A 24,861-nucleotide genomic window follows, 5' to 3' on the forward strand; every position below is an offset into this window, starting at 1 on the left:
ATGTATTTTAAATTTTGATGTATTTGGCAAAGATGTCGGGTTTTCTTACTGGTTCTTTCCTGATGGAGTCTTGAACCAAGTTGATTAATAGAAGAGAAAAGATTGAGAAACCTCCTTGCATTGTATCTTATGTTATTTCAATTCATGTGCATGTGTGTGGAAAAATAGATTAAATGGTGATGATTAATTATAAAATTTTCAAGTTCAATTATGCTAAGGAAGAAAGTATGTTATGTTGAAAATTTGATACATATTGCGATTATTGGAAACAAACACATCTTACATTTTTGATAAACTAAATTATTCAATCCCCCATTGTTAAACTAAGTAATTGGTAAAATCAAATTTGGAAGAAAATATACACCCTTTGTTAAAAATATAGTTTTTTCTTTTCTTTTTTTAAAGAAAGAGGACCAGCACCTAAAAAATCATTGGCAAAAAAAAGTATGCTCCCAGGAGAAAAATGCTCTCTGGAATTTGTATGGAGGGGAGATTTAATTCACTATACAACAGAGCATATTCTATATTGATTACTTTTTAAGAAAATGATTACTAAATTCTTTAAATAAAGGAAAGCAACAAGTTTTTGGTGTCAACAAATGCATTAATACAAGGAAAAAAAAAAAAAAAATAACATACCCTAAGGCACTCCTTAATGCCTTACCCTCAACAACAAAACTTTTGGGAATTACTCCAATAGCTACCTAGCCTATCACTAATTCATGTTTTTAATCACCTACCTACTATTATAAGCACAAACCTGGTGGATTAAGTTAGCAATTAATTCCATGCATCATGAGGGGGCAAGGTACTTGTCTTAGGCTTCAAGTCTAGTCAAATTATTAAATAAAAATTTATGTAACTACATCATTTAGATTATTCTTTCCCCCACCTCTCCCTTGTTTTGACTTTCCAAGTAGGATGCTAGGCACTGGAAATCACCCACCCACATGCCACTGTGTGGATAGCACCTGCGTGAGGATCCATGTCCCATCAAATAAGCAAAGTAAATTTTAAAAAAACCCAACCACCTTGTAACTTCCCCATTCCCTCTCCCTATGTGCTTCCCTCTATTTTTGTCTCACCCTACACGCAATGGGGGGGTAGAGTTTTGCGTTGCACAGACCTTGAGTAGTGTACTACTACTTGGGGAAGCATGCGAGTTCTTGGGGAGCAACATTATGTGGCAGGCCCACTTGTCATCAGGGAAGGGGTAGGCTTTAGGGGTAGTTAAGGGGCAGGAGATAGGGTAGGAAGTGTTGTTAGTTAGTTTCTTTTTAGTTTAGTTTTAGTTAGTTTAGTGAATAACGTTAGTTTAAGTATTAAAGTTAGTATGGTTTAGATATTAGTTTAGTTGTTTTATTTTTAAAAAAAGTTTTAATTTAAGTTAGTATTAATTTAAGATAGTTTTAGATGTAATTTAGTTTAAGTTTTTAATTAGTATTAGTATCTTCAAAAAATAAAATGTTAGTATTTATTTTAAATAATGGTATAGTTAATATTATTTATTGCAAGTTAGTGGTGTTATTAAGATTTAATTTAGTTAAGTTTTGTTTTAGTTAATATTTATTTTAAGATCAGGTTTGCATTAATTTAGTTTAATTAAGGATTGCTTAAATTTTAAGTTAGTTTAAGTTTAATTAAGATGTTATGAATTAAATGTTATTAATGTTATAGATTAATTTAGTTTTTTTTATGGTAGTGAATATATGTTAAATTAATAGATAAGATAGTTTGTTTTGTTTTATGGCATCATCATATTTAGTTAATTAATTTGGTGTTATAATTTGGAATATTTTTAATTCTATTATGTTATAGATTTATATCATTTTGAAATGTTAATTAAAGTTTATCAGAGGATGTAATATTATTTTAATTAGAAGTTCTTTTTGAGTTCAAATATTTCAAAATAGCTAGCTTGGTGATTATTTAAATCGTTATTCAATAAATTTAAATATAACGTTGTAAAAGTAATGTAATAACAAAATCAAGGGTTGATACCAATTTAATAACGAGTATTAAACTTTAACGATGTTTCCTTCTCATGATTATAAGCTTAAGATGTAATGTAGTAAACCTTTTTTTTCACTTGTGAATCAGACTCTTAAACCTTAGTGAACCTAATTATCATTACTCGAGAAAAAGAAATTGTGTGTTTTTGCCCTCGTATTTTTGGGCATGACATATTGAACTTGCTTCATTAGAGTGATTACTATTGTACTATTAATATGTTTAACAAAGGCATGTTGTGACTATATATTAGAACATTTTAGTAACTAATAGATAAAAGAAAAATAAGTATTACAAAAGGTGAGTGCCCATATTTTATTTATATCAAAGTATTTACAAAATTACATGGACCATGTTCAAGTGCAAGCACTCGGGAAAAAGAATGGGATGAAGAAAACCCTTGGTGTAGCCCAGGACCAAAGTCTTTTATATGTACAAGTGCCCAAAAGAGGGACTTGAAGAGGTAACACCCTCTTTTATAGAACTTGAAGAGGGCATTCCCTCTTTTACAAAGTTATAAATTATGAAGTTGAGCATTACATTTCAGAGATCTCACTATAGAGAGTTACATTGTGAATATTTGAGGATCAATATCTTTTAATAAGCCAATTGGGGGATAAACTAGAGATGAACGATTCCCCTAAAAATATTGGTTGAAGAGGAGACCCTAGCTACACTAAAATAGGTCTACCACTGATCTTGCCAAAACTACTTAAAAAATCAATCCTTGACTAGGGAGAAAAGTCAGAGAATAATTAACAAAATCATCATCCATAGTAGGTTAGGATCCCATGAAATAGAAAGATAAAAAGAGATTACTAATAACTTCCTCAACGAGGTAGTTCAAATCCAATAATGAGTTTGGTTAATAATACTAGTTGTAATCATGAATAGAAATTAAGGCAAGAGTTCAATTTTTAGACATGAAAGATCAAACTTCATCAATTCACATACGTCTTCTTAAAAAGCCCCTAGAAAAGAGGGGCCAAAATTATACCATCTCATAGTTAGTTCCTTGCCCCATTATAAAGGACCCTAATATAGATTTTAAATAAAAAGGGTACCAAAAAATATTTCTAAATAAAGAATATGATACACATAAGAATTTACAATTTTTTAAATTAATCATAGAAGAAATGAGTAGAATAAAAGCCTTCCCTGTTTATCTTCTTAATACTAGATCCCCTTCACTTACAAGGATTATCAATAGGAGAGGAACTCAAAACTTTACTACTTTGGTCTATTCTAAACAACGGAGCATTGAAGCAAGAGATAAATAAATTACTGCTTGAGATACTAAATCAAAAATAGCCAACAATATTTATGTTGTCAATCAGTGTCCTTCCTAGATGCATGAGATATCTATTAAAGTGACATGGATCATTTTCTACTAATGTAATAGCATGACAATTGTAATTAATGTGTTCCAAATGCAAATTTGGATCTCACATAAATATGAAAGGAGGAGACAAGTCTCATGAAGAGACATGTCTCTATGGTGTAATCATCATTTAATTATATTATATTAGTATAATTAATAATAAGATGTATAAAACCATATATTATATTATATGTATTATATATATAATATAATACATTTAATATAATGTCTATATTATATACTATTATATACAATAATATTATTTAACATCCAAATAAGTATATATAGGAAATGATGATTTACCAATAACAATAATGTATCTTAGATTGAACTAGCCTGATTGAAGCTACAACCTTAACACTCCCTCTTAGCTAGGGAGGATTTTTAGAACACATTATGCTCTCAAGTATATGAACAGATATCGTCTTAGTATGATATTCTTGGAATGGCATATTTAAGGATATCAAAATATATCTATCAATTTAGATGTTATCTTTCAATATAATCTAAAGTATGATTCAATGAGAAATATCAATTATATGATACTCATCATACTTATATTCTTTTGATATGTGCACCAACATCAAATAAGAGATGTCTATCAAGAGAATAAGTTATCTAACTTCTGACTCTTTGGGACAATTAAGTTGATTAGATTAACAAAAATCACAATGTCATGAACTCTATCATGATAAGTATTATGATTTCCAGCACTTTGGGACAAAATACTAATGAAATTTGATCATAATTTATTTGTTAATATGATTTTCAGCACTCTATGACAACAACTTAATGAAGTTTTTCATGATATATTAATTGATCAAGAATTTCATCACATTGTGACAACAACTTAATGAAGTCTATCATGATAATAGGTCTACCATTTATGAGATCATTACCTTACAATAGTTACCTTCTATTTATATATGTCAATGAAAGATCATCACCTTTCATTATATATCATATGAAAAATAGTAACCACCATGAACCAAGTTAGAGGGTGGTGCAAAGGCTTTCATCTTAAATTCTTTCTCATAGATAAGAATACATTTACATCAATATTTTCCCTTATAGAGAAGAGATCATTCTTCAAAATCCTCCCTTTGAACAATGATCATGGGAATTCAGGTCCTCTAGTTACTCCCTTAGAGATCTCTTTGCCTAAGGATTCCTATTGAACTCTCTGAACTTGATATTGATCTTTCAACTTTTAGGTGACAAATTGTTACTTCCTCATGATTTAAACTAGAGTAGCCCATCAAAATCATGTAATCACACATGTATTTTTAGACTCACTCTAAATATCAATTTTCTAAACTCCTACATTTTGTTAGAAGAAGTGTTAAACTCCCTCTTAATATATAAGTGTTGAATTTGATGAAAGATCAACCCTACACCTCCCAAGAATCACACAATCTTGAACTAATACCTTGGTAGCATACATAATGGACAATTCTTCTCTTCTTGTACATCAACTAAGAGCTCTCTTTGCCTGAGGATTCTTGTTGAACTCTTTGAATTTGATATTGATCTTTCAACTTTTAGGTGACAAATCGTTACTTCCTCATGATTTAAACTAGAGTAGCCCATCAAAATCATGTAGTCACACATGTATTTTAAGACTCGCTCTAAATATCAATTTTCTGAACTCCTACATTTTGTTAGAAGAAGTGTTAAACTCCCTCTTAATATATAAGTGTTGAAGTTGATGAAAGATCAACCCTACACCTCCCAAGAATCACACAATCCTGAACTAATACCTTGGTAGCATATGTAATGGACAATTCTTCTCTTCTTGTACATCAACATCCTTGATATAAGTTGTTTTAATAAAGGTCCATATACATCAAATTAGAAAATTCCTCTAATGGGGAATGAAACATTGGTTAAGGTAATCATTCACACACCCCCCCCCCCCCCAACAATGTAGAATTCCCACATGCTTAATTTGGACCATCAAATAGTCTAGTTCAATAGCTTTGAAAAGAACACTTCCATTTATAGATCAATTATATTCATATTCAGTCCTCTCGAGATGATCCTTGTGTTTATGCTCTGGTTCTATATATACCCATGTTCCAACACATTAATCTTCCCCAATGACTAAAAATTGAAGTGTCCTCACTTTCTAAAACAATATGACTGAGATCACCGAGAGTTTACTGAATCACATCCTCTAATTTCTCCCTCTCTTTTTGGGTTACCTCTAATGAATTGTTAGGTTCCCTTTGGATCTCAATCTCCCTCTTTTTGCAATAGCATTCTTAGAGGAAAAGATCAAGCACATAGCTCTTATAGTTTATACAAAAAGAAAAAAAATTAGAAAACAAATAAGAGAGATACTTCATTGATTAGTTAAATAAAATACTTGAGACTAATAAATAATTCTACATAATATAAGATAATTCCAATGCATTATAGATAGATATCTAGTTCAAAAATTGACTTTAATCTATATTCACTATCTTGTTGTACATTAACTAATCCACTTACATTTAATAATGTCAAATTATTTAATTAAAGGATATTTATAGATATATATGTATTTTAAATTTATTAGAGACTTAATCATTTTTTCAAATTGAAATACTTATTAAACATTATCCTTTTGAATTGATAATTGTCTCAAAATAATCAAATTGTGTGTGTGTGTGTGTGTGTGTGTGTGTGTGTGTGTGTGTGTGTGTAAAGAGTTATTTATGATTAATGATTAGATATAAATCTTTAAATATTATACTTAGAAAGTTCCATTTTTCTAGACTCCCAAATATATATAACATCTAAATAAATAAGGTAATTTTAAATACATATAAAATACCCTAATCTACCTTACCGATTGCATGGGGCTCAATGTACATGCACTCCTTGCTTACCTTTTCATTCCAATACCATATTACTTTAATTCTTCTCTCCCTTTATTTATACTATACAATATATAGGCATGCCACCTTCTTTATTACCTCTTTTGTTTGTAGAGTCTGATGACTACTCAATCCACATCATACTAGTCACAAGTATTTGTCAAATCAACCATTATGTATTTTATTTAGTCTCTGCACTTTATCATTGATCCTTCCTTTGGTAATATGACCCTCAATTATTCCAACATTTATAAGGGCCTTCTAAGCAAGAGATTTTGAGTTTGTGATGTGAATGATTCTATCTTCGTATAGCAAAAATATCCAACCCATTAAGTGTTTAGAATACAAAATCATGAATGATTTATTCTACTTTGTTCCTTCTAAATTTTATGATTCATCAAACCTTGGAAGTTTGATAGATCAATACAATTTTTTCATTCTGATCAACAAAAGCCATTAGGTCAAGGGAAGAGCCATTAAAAGAGTTGTTTTGAAATCCTTCTAAATGATAGTACAACATCAAGGTTAGGATTCAATTTCTCTGTTGAATATTAGCAAGATTTTTATGATTTCATTGTTCCACCTTATATTTCTATTTCAATACTAACATTTTGAATGAGTGCAAAATGGAAAATTAGGTCATCTATCTTCTTGAATTTGGTGTAGAGGCTCACATGTGATGCTTGGTTAGGATCAAACCTTACATCTACTTTAAATTGGGCTTGTGTCTAATCATGGATGAATCTACAGGCATTTCTCCATATATGGATAACATGGATTGTGAATGAGGAGATTGAGTTTTATAAGAAATTGAGCATGTTCTTTCTTTCCCTACTCTCATCAACTTCTACCTATTGTGTCATGAAGGTTCAGATCCTGCAACAACAATATTCATATTGGATAGATCACCATTAATAAGAATTTATTATGCTCCATGGAATATTTCTATTTATTCATGGGACTGTGTAAGTTTTAGTGATTTAAAGAGTGTATGTTGATGCTAATATGCACTTGTCTCTAATAGCAATAATCATACATCATCCTCACACTACCTAAATTACTAAATCATGAGTGATATTTTCCAAGCTAGAGGATTAGAGATATTTATATACATTTCTAATTGTAAATGAGGTAGATATTCATAAAAGAAGTATTTTATATATCATATTTATCATATTTGGGAGAGGAGTGGCTTTGCTAACCCTTTAATTACAAAGACTATATTAAAAGCATATATATAGTTGTGATGTTTAGCACATCAGTTCGAAATTGAAGAAATCACAAATATGTGTTCACCTAAAATATAAACACAATCTTATGCAAATGTAGAAGGGGTTTCTTTCCTCTTCCAATTGATATTGCCAAATATTCAAAGATTAGTAATGCAGTATGTATCTTGCAAAATATATGTTGTGGAAAATTATATCATCAGTGAGAAAAAAAAAGAATCTTTGGGGTCCCCTCCTCTTGGGATTTGAAATCCACTCTAACTATAATATCAAATGTTGTCAACAATTTGAACTCTCCCAATGAACAGTTAGATTGGTTTTCTTACCAGATACCTTGAAGTGCTCATTATGTATTTTATTTATCATGAAAGATTTATGACTGATAATTTTTGGCCAAATTATTACCATGTTTTACGGCAGTGTTAATTTCCTATTCAACTTTTTTATTTTTTTATTTTCTTGTCTCTCCCTCATTGAGCATGTCAATGTTTTTTTTCTTGTAAAATAAGTTGCTTCTTTACATTTTTAGTTTGGCTTTGATACCATGTTGAAGTAACATGCATCATTTTCTGCAAATGTAATAACATGACCATTGTAATTGTTGTGTTCCAGATGTAGATTTGGATCTCATATAAATATGAGAGGAGGAGGCATGTCCCTATGGTGTAACCATCATTTGATTATGTTATATTAACATAAATAATAATAATATGTATAACAATATATATATATATTTGGAGGTGCATCCCTGCATCTGTAGTATGGGCAATTTGGTGGGAAAGAATCAAGAGAATTTTTTGACAGACATCTTCTCTAATACCTCAATTTTTGGAAGGATTAGAGAGATAAATTATTGATCTTGTTAATGCTTTAGTAAGTAAATATAAGGGTAAACATGTTTTTACTCTTTGGGATGGCTATGTTATTCAGTGATGGAAGGGTTTACTTTTTCCTCATCTTCCTGCTCCATTGTGTCCATCCTAGATTCCTCTTATCTGAGCACAAACCAAGTGGATTCCTCCAAGTGAGGGTTCTTTCAAACTCAATTTTGATGGGGCCTCTAGAGGAAATCCAGGCAACTCTGGCTATGGCATAGTCATTAGAGATTTTAAAGGTCATGTGATTGTAGCAAAATCATCTTCTCTCCCTTAGTGTACTAATAACAAAGCTGAGGCCTTGGCCTTGCTTTTTGGTTTGGAACTTTCAAAATCACTTTCTATATCTAAGCTACATGTTGAAGGGAATTCATCAATTATTATTAATGTGTGTATTAAACATCATGTATATAATTGGCCCATACAATATATATTACATCAAGTATGGTTTCTTCTTGATTCAATCTCTGAATGTTACATCATGCATACTTATAGAGAAGACAATCTTTTAGTTGATTGTATAGCTAATTTGGGTACCGATAAGGTTTATATAAACTCTTTACTTTCCCCACTTAACCTCCTTGATCTTCCCAACTTGGTTAATATTATGACAAAATAATATGCTTAGAATAAGGTTGGGTCCTCCTCATACTTTATTTGATAGTAAACCATGACTTCTCTATGATTTCACATGTTTTTTCTTTTATGGATCTCACTTGTTCTTTTGAGATATTATATGAAGATTAGGGTCTTGGATCACACTTGCATCAGATGGCTTTCTAATATCATGGTCTTAATTGAAGTTTTGGATGTAGATTAGTGATGGTAATCTCTGTGACATTTTTCATTGGGCTCTGGGTCTTGTCTCTAGCACCAATCAATAAATTGCATTCATATGAGTTTTGGGCTCTTTGTAATAACTATATTCTTGATCTGAGAATCTCTAGAACAAGATCCATTAGTATTGATAGATACTCTCTCTTGGTGTAATATTTCTTCTTCTACATTCTTTTTTTGTATCAAGTAATGACCAGAGTTTTTCTTTTCTGGTTCTTTTCTGCAGGAGATTTTTTGAACCAGTTATTATTATTAATATAAATATAATGTTTCACCAAAAAAATAAAAAATAATTTAACATGGATACGTATATATAGGAAATGATGATTTACCAATAATAATGTATCTCAGATCGAACCAATCTGAGTAAAGCTACAACCTTAACAATATCCTTTCAAACAAAGTTGCAAAATTTAAATTTGACAAAAGAAATCTAAAAGTATATGTAATATTCATTCTAGTAGGGTCTAGCTTTAGAGGCACCTTAATTCTAAGAATACAGCTTCTAAGAAGAGAGAAACCAAATAAATAGATTGATAAAGCATTTATAACTAATATATTTATAAAAAAAGTTACAATGTTTGAGTTCTATTAGCAATATTAAAAACAAAAATATAAATGATAGTTCAAAGGATGAAAATAACAACTCCTAAACTAAAGATTTCATAAGGAAATCAATCCTCCCTAAAAGATTCACAGAGGTCTTCAATGGTTTCCCTTAGGGAATGCTCATACATAATCCATTCTTCTTCAAAGTAATGCTCCACTCAATCCTCATCTGTGAAGTCAAGAATAGAAAAGAAGAAGAGAAGGAATATTAAGTTCCTATGGAAAACTTCCCTATCCTCTATAAATCCTATTAGGTCTCCAATGAAAATAATTGGATAAGTGGGAACTAGGACACCTCTAATTTAAAGCACACTATAATTAGCAACCAAGGGAATTGTAAGGTCCCTATAATATTAACCATTACTATATCAAGATCCCCCAATAGTCATTTGTCAAAAAGCTCACAACAAAGGCTTTCAATGAGCTCATTGTCCACATAAAAATGGAAGGCAGCTACTAAACATAGGCACTATATCAACATTAGCATGAGACCTATTAGGTATATCAATGTATTGGGTTTCTAAGCATTGGAGAATAACTCACTAGATTACATTGTTCCTAACAGAGAAAAATTGCATGATTCCTTTAATCTTGATGGGATGATCAAAATCCATGTGACAAGAAGAGGAGGTAAGACTAATAGGAGTGTCCATGAAAGAGAATGAAAAATGTAGACATACATTCCTAAATAAGTAGAGGGAAGAATGCTCAAGATACCACCCTTTCTTGGGAAGTTAAATGTACTTGCATGAAGATTACAGTGATAGATGTTGTTGGAAATATATAGGAGTAACTAAAAGGGTGGGATCAGCTACCACTAAAATAAATCCCAAATCCCTTAGATGTTAGTACATAACATAAACTTCACTGAAAATACTAATGCTCGATTAATACACAAGCATTCAGTTTACACTAGTAAATGTTGTAACTCGACAAACACTAAAATAGCAATAGTAACTCGACAAATGAAAATCTTAAGATTTTTTCTTTGATTAGCCTTATTTAACTTAGTTTCATACACATAAAAGAAATAGCATCAAGTGACACCATGATTTAACATGGAAACCTAATTTGGGAAAAACCACCAATTGCAACTAGTTAGTGATTTTCACTCTTCTTAAGTGAGCCTTGTTAGGAGCCAACCCTATTAAAGGTTACAAAACACACTGTTAGGTGTGACCCTATTAGAGGATTTAATTACCTTTTTAGGAGTAGCATTGTTAATGGTTTTTAAACACTTCAATATAGAAATCCCACCTTGTTAGAGAATTTACAAATAGCTATTAAGCCAACTCTGTTAAGAGATTTAGATCACAACTACAATGGTTAAAGAGTAACAATTATCTCAATTCTAGCTTATATACTTAATCCTTCTTGATTGAATGTATCTTTGTAGCTCAACAAGGGTATTATGCTTATCCTTCAAATTCACTTCCTCTAAGCATCTCTAAATCTTATATTACTTGCACACATTCAATCTTTAACTTGACCTTATATTTATATCTTACACATTGTCAAGTTAGCTTGAATACAACTTAGAATACTTAATATTCATCTCCTTAGTTGGCTAGAACCAAAAAATAAATCAATTGAACTCAATGTGCCAAAATAAGAAAATCCTTTGTTAGTCAACCCTACTCGGTAGATACTAACTCAGAAATGATTTTCCTATGTTAACCAAGTGAACTTAGTTAACACTGCATATTCTCAAAGTTCCTTTGGTAAGAAAGTGAGCTCGGTTAACATTGGTTCCATCCAACTTTTCTTTCATTAACTAAGTGAGCTTGATTAAAATTCAACTTCTACGATCTTCTCTTTGTCACCCAAGTGAACTCAGTAGACACTATCTTCTGAACTAGACAGACTCTAGAATGCTTGGTAGACATAGAAAAATTTCTTCATCACCTAAGTGAGCTTGGCATACACTGACTAGCAATGATATGGCATTTTTGTAACATCAAAGACAATACACAATTAATCAATTATTTTCAACAATCTCCCTCTTTGGCATTGATGGCAACACAACATGTCATAATACAATGAAATTTTAGAGCAAGAATTAAGTAAGGAATATATCCTTAGTTTCATTCTGATTCTCATTCATGAGAACTCCCTTTATCATTTTGAGCTCCCTTTTCCTTTAGTTTCTCCCTCTATCACCAAAACTTTGTCTTCAACACCTTCTTCTGATAGAAAAATCTCCCTTTATGATATCAAACCAAGTTCATCTTCTTTCTCTAAAATCTTCAAACTAAAATTTCTATGAAATGTATACTCTCCCTCTTTATAAAATTTATGTGATATGACAACAAACTCTCCCTCTTTGACATCTTATGCCAAAGACAATATTCAGAGAATATCAGTATACCTCATGTACTGATTCATATGCAATTTGTCCTTTTCAATAATGCATCAACTAACTAATCTTCAACATGCCTCGGTTGATACATCACTAAAATTCATTTAGTGAGCTTCAGATAGGGTAATAACCCCTAACTTACCTCTTACATACAAAAAAGTATCCTTATGTAATGGCTTAGTGAATATGTCTCCAATTTGTTCTTTAGTATTCACATATTCCAATCTTACCTCTTTACCTTGTACCAATTATCTCAAAAAATGATATTTTATAGCAATGTGCTTGATTTTGGTATGCATCATAGGATTCTTTGATGTATTAATTGCACTTGTGTTATCATAGAATAGAACCACTAGATCCTTGATTTCTATCTTCATACCTACCAACAATTTCTTGAACCAAACAACATTGGAACAATTAACTACTTCTGCCACATATTTTGCCTCTATTGTATACTGAGAAATACAATTTTTCTTCTTGCTTGTCCAAGAAACTAGTCTTTTATCAAGAAAGAATGCTCCACCATTGGTGCTCTTCCTGTCATCAACACTTCTTGCCCAATCAGCATTTGTGAAGGCTTTCAAATCCAGATTGCCTCCTTTCTTGTACCATAATCCATAGTCTTCAATACCCTTCAGATACCTCATGATTCTCTTGATTTCCATCATGTGATTTTCTTTGGGATTTGCTGATAATCTTGCCACCATACCAACTGCTAATACAATATTAGGCCTTGTGTGTACTACATATTGCAATTTTCCAATCATTGATCTGTATGTGGTTTGATCTACCTCTTTTGAATCATCATTTTTGAAAAGCTTATGTCTAGTAGACATAGATGTTCCAACTAGTCTTGAATCTTCCATTCCAAACTTCTTTAGTATATCCTTGATATATTTGGATTGAGTAATATAGATACCATCTTTCTTCTACTAGATCTGCAATCCAACAAAGAATTTTATCTCTCCAAACATGAACATCTCAAATTTTTTACTCATCTCTTCTAAAAACTTCTTGCATAAATCATCATTGGCTATAAATAAAGTGTCATCCACAAAGATTTCATCCAATACAATTTTCTTGTTTGGTCCTTCTTTGATATACAAGTCTTTGAAAACCAATCTTTATCAAGTAGTTATGAAGTCTTACATACCAAGCTCTGGGATCTTTCTTAAGACCATACAATTTTTTTTGTAATTTATAGACCATATCCTTTTTTCTAAAATCCACAAAACCTTCAATTTGTTCTATGTAAACTTCCTCTTCAAAAATTTCATTCAAAAATGCAGATTTTACATCTATTTGATAAAATTTAAATCCTTTATGTACAACATAAGCAAGTAATGTTCTAACACCTTATAATCTAGCAACAGAACAAAAAGTTTCACCATAATCAATACCTTTCTCTTGAGAATAACCTTAGCATACTAACCTTGCTTTGTTTCTAGAAACTTCTCCATCTTTATTCAACTTATTTTTAAAAACCAACTTTGTGCCAATTACATTTTTATCCTTGCGTCTAGGAACAAGAGTCCAAGTCTTATTCCTCTCTATATGTTCTATTTCTTCATTTATAGCTTCAATCCAACTTTCATTATCCAAAGCATCTTTTACTGATCTAGGTTCAAATTTAGCAAGCAAACATGTAGCTTTTAGTTTGTTTCTTGTCATTGTTCTATCCGACTTGTCTCTAATGATCTGATCAAGTGCATGGTGCCTTCTAACATATCTTGCTAAAATAGGTACTTTGGATTTGGAATTTGTTCAACTAACCTCACCATGATCATCTATATCAAGCTTAGGTCCCATTGTCTATGACTTAGGTCCATCAAATTGGGTTTTCTCTGGCAATAGCTCAGTAGCTTAAGATTGTGACTCAGGTCCTTCAGACTATGACTCAGGTTGCACTAGTTGCAACTTGATAGCTTTTGGAGATTTTGGGGACTCCAAAGGTGAAGTTTGCTAACTTCCAATTTGATTTGGCAATGTATTAGGTTCATAGTAGACAAACTTTGTGTAATCCTCAGGTTCTTTGTTGCTTTCTTCTTCACTCTTTTCTACAAACTCATCAATTCTTACATATGCACTTTCTATGATCTTATGTGTTGATAAATTCAAGTATTTATATTCTTTACTTTTACAGGAGTATCCTAGGAATATGCCTTCATCACCTTTGACATCAAATTTACCTTTCCTAGATTCCTTCAAGATATAACATTTTCTACCAAATACTTTTAAGGAACTTACATTAGGTTTATAGCCATACCATAGTTCATAAGGAGTTGGATTTGAGTCTTTCTTTAATTGTACTCTATTCAATGTATGTACTACAATATGGATTGCTTCCTTCCAGTATTTGATTGTAACACTCTTTTCTATCATTAAATTTCTTGCACAGTCCATGATGAATCTATTCTTTCTTTAAGCTATATCATTCTACTATGGTGTACTATGGGCTGATACTTGTCTCTTAATTCCTCTTTCAATGCAAAATTAATTGAACTCATAGGAAATGAATTCACCACCTCTATCTGATCTCAAATACTTCAACTTTTTTTAGTTTCTTTCTCTACTCTTGCCAGATACCACTTAAATTTTTGAAATCCTTTAAACTTTTCTTTTAGATACATTACATTCATCATTCTAGAATAATCATCAACAAAAAGAATAAAATACTTCTCTCCACTATAGCTCTCTATTCCAATAGATTCCCATAAGTCTGTATGAACTAGCTCCAAGACTTCTTCAAAATGATAATCCTTGCTTTTGAAACTTGTCTTTCCCATCTTACCAATTTGACAATTTTTGCATAGGCCCATATCATGTTTCCTCAGACTAGGAATACCTCTTACTCTTTTCTTCTTGCTTATCTTCATTAGATTATCAAAGTTCACATGACATAAACTCTTATGCCATAACTAGCTTTCTTCTACTTAAGCAATAAAACATGAATTTTTACTGAGATCTAGGTAGAATAGGTTACCTTTTGTTTGTTTGACAGACCCAACCAAATTTCCTTTTACATCCAGTAGCTTGGCCTTCCCATTCATGAATTCTACCTTGAATCCAATGCTATTCAACTATGCCACACTTAGTAGATTATGCTTTATTCCTTCAACCTAATAAGCATTATCACATCTAAGTTCATTAGGTAGTGAGATACAACCTTTTCCCTTTATGCATCATGGTTCACTATTTCCAAATCTCACACTTCCTCCACCATAATGTTCCATATGTTCAAACTTTCTTTTGTCACCAGACATATGATGTGAGTAGCCACTATCAATAATCCATGTATTATTTTTGCTAACATGAGAGATAAGTGCCATTTTATCTCTTTCATCATCATATTCATCTTTTACAGCAATATATACCATTTCATCATCTTCACTACTTGTAGACGCTTAAAATTGTCCCTAAAAACTATATTAATTAATTTTAATATTTCCCGTGACATTGTAATTAATTATTAATTAATTAATTATATTGGTCACATTCCTCTACTTATTTAATTAAATTATTTTAATTAAATGAGTTCATTCTCTTAAGTATTTAAATCTAATTTAAATACTTCTAGACTTAATGTGTTAAATTAATTTAACACTTGATCATCTATGTTTCCCCATTTTTAAATAAATTTTATTTAAAAATAATCCTCACATCCTATTAATTCCTCTAAACCAATGATTAAATTAAATTTCATTTAATTTAATCTTAAGCCTAACTTAGAACCTAGCCTATAACCATCATTTTCATCTTCTTAAGCCTACTTCCTCTCTAATCCCACTTAATCATTCCTAATCATCTCCCCAATCCCCCTCATTAACTTAAGAGTGTGCTCACACATGTGTGAGATGGCATTCCTACACACTCCCCTTTGCACTCTTGTCTCCCACTCTTCTTCTCAAGTTTGCTCACACATGTGTGAGCAAACTTTGAATTTTTGACCATTTGCATGGCTTGCATGTTACCTTATGTGGCATCTAAATGGATGTCACCTCACCAAGCCCTCCCTCAAGCCTATAAATAGAGGTATTTTCTCAAGCATTTGGCATCTTCCATGCCATTTTGAGTTTTGAGTTCTCATGCTAAGAGTTTGCATTGTAGTTTGATTTTTATAGAGATTTCTAGGATCATACTAACAATTTGGTAGTTGATTTAGTTTTCTTCATGCATTGTTAGTCTAGTTTCTTCATGTATTAGCATCTCCATTTCATTTACATCTTAGTTTAGCTTGCACATCTCATTAGTTTCTTAGTTGTATTCCATAGCTTCATCCTTCAATACCTTCAAGTATGACTTTCTCCATAGCCATTTCTTGAGGTGTTCTTTATTTTATGTAGCCTAGGTTCATATTTCATTTTCACTCACACTTGCACATCCACTCAAGAGATTCACTCCATTGTTATGTTTGGGAGAGCACACCAAACATACCCCCCCATCTTAACACACCAACAAGGCCTCTTATGGGTGCCCTTGTTGAACTCTAGAGGTGGCTGGAAGATTGGGTTTGTTAGCTACTTAGGGTTGCAAAACCCAAGCAAGCATTAGTTAGTGTTTGTTCCTTTCATTTTGATGAATCTTTGATGCACTTTCAAGGTTTTTAGCTAATGTTTGTTTTTTAATCAATGCTCTTAACAGGTCACATTTTATAGCACACACTACTATCTAAATCTTTACCCATCAAACAAGATTTCTTATCTTTGTCCTTGTAGTCCTTGAAGTTTTTGAAATCCTTCTTACCTTTGTACTTTTCATGCTTCTTTTCATCTTTGTCTTCTCTGTTTGGGCATCTTGTAGCAATGTGTCCAACTTCTTCACAAGAGAAATAGATTAAAGGGATTTTACATTTATGCTTTCCTTTGCCTTTGGGATACCTTCTTACAAGCAATGCTTCAATGGCTTCAAGATCACTATCAGAACTATCTTCCTCTTCACTTTCAAATTGTTTTCGTTTAGATCTTTTAGCTTTCTCCTTGAGTGATACCTTGGCTTCAAATACAGACTCAGGATTGCTAGAACTAGGAGTATAATTATCATAGTTATCTATTTCAAACGCATCAATCTTCCAACTAGAGCATCCATAGTTATCTTTTTATTTGGATCACATCTCATCTCTTGAATAGCAGACACTCTGATTGCATAGATAGGAAGATAGGTTCTAAATACCTTGTTTACCATTATTACATCTTTAATTGTTCCCCCAAAGGCTTTGATAGCACTGACATTGGCTTTGATTCTCTCAACATATTTTGAAATGTTTTCATCTAATCAAGCTATCCTCTCAAGCTTTCTACCTTAGCTCTTTTTACATTATCATCATATCCTTAGATATCCTTTAGTTTGGTCCACATGTCATGAGCAGTAGCACATCCTTTGACCTCATCAAACTCAACATAGTTGAGAGCTGATGCAATGTCAATAATCATGATGTTATGATTTTTCTTTTCAACAATCTCTTCTATAGTCAATGTTCCAATAGGAGCCTTGTAAGCATTTTTCAAGTAACATGAACCATTAATTTTTTGCCATGTCTGGAAGTTATCTTTGTTCAGCTTGGGAATCTTTCCTATAAGACATCCTAATCTTTAGTTTAGGTCCTTGAAACCCTTCTTTGTAAGCACCAAGAAGCTTTGATACCAATTGTTGGAAATATAAGAGGAGTAACTATGAGGGGAGGGGTGAATCAATTACCACTAAAATAAATCCCAGATCCCTTAGATGTCAGTACATAGCATAAACTTCATTGAAAATACTAATGCTCGGTTAATACACAGGCACTCAATTTACAATAGTAAATATTGTAACTTGACAAACATTAAAATAGCAATAGTAACTCTGCAAATATAAATCTTAATATATTTTTTATGATTAGCCTTATTTAACTTAGTTGCATACATCTAAAATCAATAGCATGAACACAAGTGACACCAAGATTTAACATGGAAACCCAATTTGGGAAAAACCACCAATTGCGACTAGTTACTAATTTTCACTCTTCTAAAGTGAGCCTTGTTAGGAGCCAACCCTGTTAAAGGTTACAAAAAAAATTGTTAGGTGTGACCCTATTAGAGGATTTAATCACCCTATTAGGAGTGGCCTTTCTAGAGGTCTTTAGACACTTCAATCTAGAAATCCCACCTTGTTAGAGGATTTACAAATAGCTATTAAGCCAACTCTATTAAGAGATTTAGATCACTACTACAATGGTTAGAGAGTAACAATGACATGACCTAATTTATGATACAATTAACTTGCTGGTTATAGATCTCAGTTCTAGCTTGTATACTTGATCCTTCTTGATTGAATGTGTCTTTGCAGCTCAACAAGGATATTTTGCTTATCCTTCTAATTTTCTTCCTCTAAGCATCTCTAAATCTTCTATCACTTGCACACATTCAATCCTCAACTTGACCTTATATTTATATCTTACACATTATCAAGTCAGCTTGAATACAACTTAGAATACTTAGTATTCATCTCCTCAATCGGCTAGAGCCAACAAACAAATCAATTGAACTCAATATGCCAAAACAAGAAAATCCTTTGTTAGTCGACCCTGCTTGGTAGATACTAACTCTAAAATGATTTTCCTGTAATAACCAAGTGAACTCAGTTAACATTGCATATTCTTAAAGTTCCTTTGGTAATTGAGTGAGCTTGGACAACACTGGCTCCATCCAACTTTTCCTTCATTAACTGAGTGAGCTCAGTTAACACTCAACTTCTATGATCTTCTTTTTATTGCCTAAGTGAACTTGGTATAAACTGTCTTCTGAACTAGATAGACTCTTGAATGCTTGACATGCATGGAAAACTATCTTCATCTCTCGAGTGAGCTCGACATACACTGACTAGAAATGATATGACATTTTTTGTAACATCAAAGACAATACACAATTAACCAATTGTTTTCAATAATTGGTAATGCATGGTGGGTGTTTGTCACCCTGTCAATGCATTAATTTATCATTACTTTGAAAGTACATTGAATATTAAAAAAATAAAAATAAAAACTAAAAAAGAAAAGAACTTCCTATTGAATGAAATCTAAAAGTTACCTTTGGAAATTGAGCACTAAATAGGTAATTAATACAAAAATATGATAAGGATTATCTACCTTACCCATATTAGGGTGGAGATATAAATATATAAAAGGGATGTACAAAATATTAGATTAATAGATAAATACAAATATAATAATGATGGTTAAGATTAAATGAGAAAGGGAGAGTCCAAGAAGGAAAAGAAGGAACCTTTAGGTTCCATCATTCCCATAATCATCCAAATAACCTACTTAGTATTGCAAATACTTGATACTTTGAATCCAAAGTTGTTGAAGTGGTTATAAAGAGGGAAGAATTAGAAAGTCCTTATTAATAGCATTGAGGCCCAATTGGCCATCTAACCAAATGCTTTGAATAATACTAGTCTTATTGGAACCATAAACTCATTCATTAGCTAGCTGATCCACTAGGCTATTCCCATCTTTATATATGTGGTTAATTGTAGTCTATTTGAATGATTGAGGGAGCTCTAAATATTTTGCTAGAATGAAATCCAATTTACAATTAGACATGGAACCTTTTTGACAGGCCTTAGTGATGATGGATGAATCACCTTCAATTTCAATAAATTAGAATTTGAAAATTGAACATAGCCATAGCCCTTCCACAAGGGCTTTTAACTTTGCCTCATTGTTAGAAGAAATACCAATATATTTGTAGCATTTGAGTAGAATGTCTCCTTTATGATTCCTAATACAACAACCAATACTAGCAACTCCTCGTTTCCCTTGGGAAGCTCCATCAAAATTGACTTTCACCCAATCCTTTTGGAGAGAGAACCAAATACACCTTTACCATTCACTCTCATTCTTCCCAATTCCTATGAAGGAAGGAAATTTAATTCTCATCCATCTATTTCACATAGAACCATCACATTGAGTCATAGCCTTATGGGATCATTGTTGCAAACCTTACTATTGATAACCTCAATGATTAGGGTTTCTATTTTTACTATAAGCTACTAGTAATCCATATTCAAATTCTTAAATATCCTTCTATTCCTATCCTTCCATAATTCACACAAAATTATGGAAGGATATATTAGCCACAATCCTCTAAAAATGTTTTCTTTATTCCAAATAGACCAAGATAAGAAGAGAGACTAGATAGAGTTAAGAAGAGCTATCTTTCAAGACATTTTATTGAAGAACCAATTCTAACACAAGGTAGCATAGTTAGAAACTATTAATAAATGGGTAAAAGCACAAACTTGTGTCACCCTTTTATAAAGGAAAAGCCTAACAAAAGTATAACTATTTATCTTTAGTGACATAAAACCGACAGTATTATTTAGAATTTGATATTGAAGTAAACTAATGAAATGTGTAGAAATGGATGAAGTTAAGGATTGTAATTTTTAATAATTATTTGGAAAAAGAATTGATATATTTTCCTATTTTTTAAAGACAATTTTTGACTTGCTAAAAAATGCTAAAAATTAGGGGTCTCATTCCCACCACAAAACAATATGGATATAAACTTATTTCCCTTTGATCTTAGATTATATTGTGTATAACATATATAGCTAGAACAATCAAAAATAAAAATTGGCTTTAGACCTATATTTTTTCTTTTATAACAATTCAAATTTCAACTCACTTGAAATCAATCGTTTTCATCTCCAACCACATTTTTCAAAACAAATCTATTCTAACCAAAAGAAAAATTATACATTCTTGAAGAGCACTCTCTCCTCTAGAACGTTGGGTGATTTTTAAATTTTTTTGATATGATTTAATATTTTTCCCTTTCTCAAAATTGACATCTTCTCGAGTGTTAAAATACATTCTTATAGAATTTTTTAATTACAATATACTATATCTAACTAAAACACTATAAACTCTATATGAGAATATTCTTGACTTTGAGCTCTATAAAATGGTCTTTATATGTTATTAAAAAAATTATAAAAACTAGTAAGAGTTATTGAAACATTAATTTTCTAAAATAATTTTATTTTGTTAGTAACTGGATACAAACTAGTATAAAACATGCATTTAATAGACATTTCCAATTGGAAAAGTGTGAGACCATATATAGCTTAACTACAATAAATTTGTCTAGATCATATGTTTGAATAAAATTGTTTTTTAGATAGAAATACTCAAATTTAGTCATTCTGATAACTCAGCCTGAAAGGTAACATAGCTTTATACTTTTACCCAAATGGGTGGGACCCTCTTCTTTTTCACAAAGTGGACAATGAAGGGGGCCTTTATAACCCATTCTTCTAATTTTGTTGGAAGTTAGAATTTTACCTAGAAGAGAAAGCCAAGAGAAAGCTACTACCTTGGGAAGATAGAGGACATCCCAACACAAGATCTGAGATAGCTCCAATTTAGGATGATTTATCCTCTCCATCAGGATATTGTAACATTTTCTTATTGAAAAATCCCTTGATTTAGAGCCTTCCCAAATTAATTTATCATCTCTACTTGATAAGAAAAAGGTCATATTTACAATGATGGACAAAAGAAGGTCCTTATCTAACTAGGGAAAATTTAAATTATGGAGGTATTTCTACCAAATTGTAAAGGAAAGGGCCCCAGGCTTCTACCAAGGCTTCTTTGATTATAATAATTTTTCCTAACTTATTAATAATAGGATATCCTTCCCAAGAATCTATTTAGAAACTCACCTTATTTCCTTTCCATATTTTCCATGTGATTTTGTCTAAGATGATGTATTTTCATTTGATCATGAAGTTCCAAATACCTGATTCCATTGGAGGAGATGTACTTCTAAGGAGACTAAGATAGTCTTTAGGATCAAGGTATTTTTCATAAAGAATTGTAGCCCATTTTAAATGAGGATTTCTAAATATTCTCCATACTAGTTTCACCCCTAGGACAAAGATCAAATATTTTATTTTTATTATCCCAAAGCCTCCATTTTCTTTAGGCCTAAAAACCATATTCCAATCCATTAGTGTAGTTTTCTTCTTTTATCTAATCATTTCCAAGGGAAGTCTCTAAAACTTTATTTAAAGAATCTATTTTCTGAGCAAGCAACTTGGAGAGAGAAAGGTGGTATATAGGTATACTAGTTAAAGATGATTTTAGTAGGGTAAGTCTCCCTACTAAAGAAAGAAGGGTCAAAGATTAAGTTGACCCAAGGTTTAGCGAATTCATATGCTTGGAGACACTTACATAGGAAGTACCAGTTTATCTTATCATAGGCTTTGCTACGATTTAGTTTTATGGCATCTCAAGTTTTCTTCATATTTGTAAAGAATTCATAATTTCTTGAGCTATTACAACCCCATCATAAATTGATTTTCCATGGACAAAACTTTTTTTTTCCTAACTAATCAAATATGGTAATGTATTTTGAAGCCTATTGGCTATGGTTTTTGTTAGTAGTTTATATAGTGTATTGCAAAGAGAAATAGGTCTATAATCCTTAAATCTCTTAGGAGACTCTTGTTTAGGTATTAGAGCTAGGAATATGTGATTAACTTCCTTGAGAAGCCCTCTAGAATTATTGACTTGTTCCAAATCCTTAGTAACTTCATCCCCTAAGAAATACAATCATTTTTTTAACCTATCCGAGAAACCATTTAGCCCAGGCGCCTTATCTAGGTTCATCTTATTTAGAACAGTTTCCACTTCTTCTTTAGTGAATATTTCCAAGGGTTCTTTGTTTTGATCTAGGGAAATGATATTAGGAATATTTTTGAGGAACTCATGATGATTTAATGTTGAAGAATTTTCATTAAGGATATTATTAAAGGAGGGGGCCTCCTCTACCACCTCTAAGGGATTTTCTAGGATAGAAAGAAAGTGTCCATTTCTTTTTTTTTGATAAAAGGAAAGTTCCCATATTTCTTTAATATAAAATTATTTTAAAAATTACATGGACCCCATTCAAGTGTAGGCACCAAGGGAAAAAGAAGGGGTGAAGAAAACCCCTAGTGTAGCTAAAAGATGAAGTCTTGTGTATGCACAAATTCTTGAAAGAGAGTCTTGAAGAGGGTATTCCCACTTTTATAGAGTTATAAAATTATGAAGTTGAGAATTACATTACAAATATATCTCTATAAAGAATTACATAGTGAAAAGTTGAGTATCAATATCTTTTAATAAGCTAGCTGGAGGATAAACTGGAGAAGAAGGATTCCCTGCAAAATATTAGTTGAAGAGGATACCCTAGCTATATTGAAATAGGTTTGTAGTTGATCTTGCAAAAATAAATTAAAAAGACAATCCTTGACTAGGAAGAAAAGTTAGAGCCAAATAAATTAAATCATTGTCTACATTAGGTTAGGATCCCATGAAACATAAATCTGGATAGAGATTACTAATAACTTCCTCAAAAAGGTATTGGAATTCTTTAGAATAACTAAGAGGGGGGTGAATTAGTCATCCAAGGTCCAGATGTACAAAATAAAACTTTTCATAGCTTAGTGAACCCATATCCATAAAAGCTTATTATGCATGCATCCATTAGATCATACAACTCTTAAACTTTGTAGGTTATTCTCCTAGGTCAAAACAACTTTGCAAATATGTAAACATGAAACATAACAGATTCAATAAAACATTTGACACATGGATTTTATGTGAAAATCCAATTTGGGAAAACCACTAGTAACATGCTACTAATTATCACTCTTACAAAGTGATGCCCTATAAAAGGCCAACCTTGTTAAAGGTTACAATACACACTATTAAATGTGACCTAGTTAGAGGATTTCAATAACCTTGTTAGGAGTGAGCCTTGTTAGAGGACTTTAGACCATTCACTTGGAATGTCACCCAGTTAAAGGATTTACAAATGACTATTAGGTCAACCTTAATCCAAAGGATTTACCCTAGACTAATACAATGATTAGAAAGTAATAGTAAGGCTTGATCTAATAAAAAATTACAACTCACTTGCAAATTATAGATCTTTGTTTTAGTCCTCCATTTTTCTTGGCTTTTACACACTTAAGCTTTGATAGCTTGTTCACCCTTCAAGCATTCATACTCTTAAGCCTTCTTTCTTTTCTTTCCAATAGTAGTCTCTTATGTTCAGTCACTGAATGAAGCAATACCCTAGACTCCTTGTCTTCCTTACGCTCTCACACATGACAACCTTTTCTTCTGATCGGCTCTCTCTATAAATAGAGATTTAAGATCTTTTGTCTTTTAACCACAATCATCCATTTTAGGGTTAGGTAGGATTAGGTAGGATACAATGAATCTATTGAATTTTCCATTTAGTTCCCGTATAAACTTCTTCTTAAATCTTCCTTGAATTTTCCTATAAATGGTTTACCTTGAATTCTATGCCACCAACTCATCATAGTTATCTTCCACATACTTCACACAATTAAAGAAAACAAAATAGTTGGCTCAAATTCATCAAATTTATGATTTAACATGAATATTGGCACTCAGTATCAATATTTTGTCACTTAGCTTCCATTATATTCTTCCACTCATGTTCAGCTAGTTAACTCAGCAAAAACTAAAGTTTACTGATGCTCGGCATCAACTAAACTTTACTCGGATTACATTATGTTCACTTAGCATACATTGAATCTTTATTTTTCTTAGCTCTAACTAATTTTTTGCTCAGCTTGCACTAAGTTTTCTTGACACCTACTATGCACTTGGTCAAGCTTGGCAGACACAATTGTTCTTACT

The sequence above is a fragment of the Cupressus sempervirens genome, chromosome 1, assembly GCF_028749045.1.
Source record: "Cupressus sempervirens isolate cs-2001-9-10 chromosome 1, ASM2874904v1, whole genome shotgun sequence".
Classification (NCBI taxonomy): domain Eukaryota; kingdom Viridiplantae; phylum Streptophyta; class Pinopsida; order Cupressales; family Cupressaceae; genus Cupressus; species Cupressus sempervirens.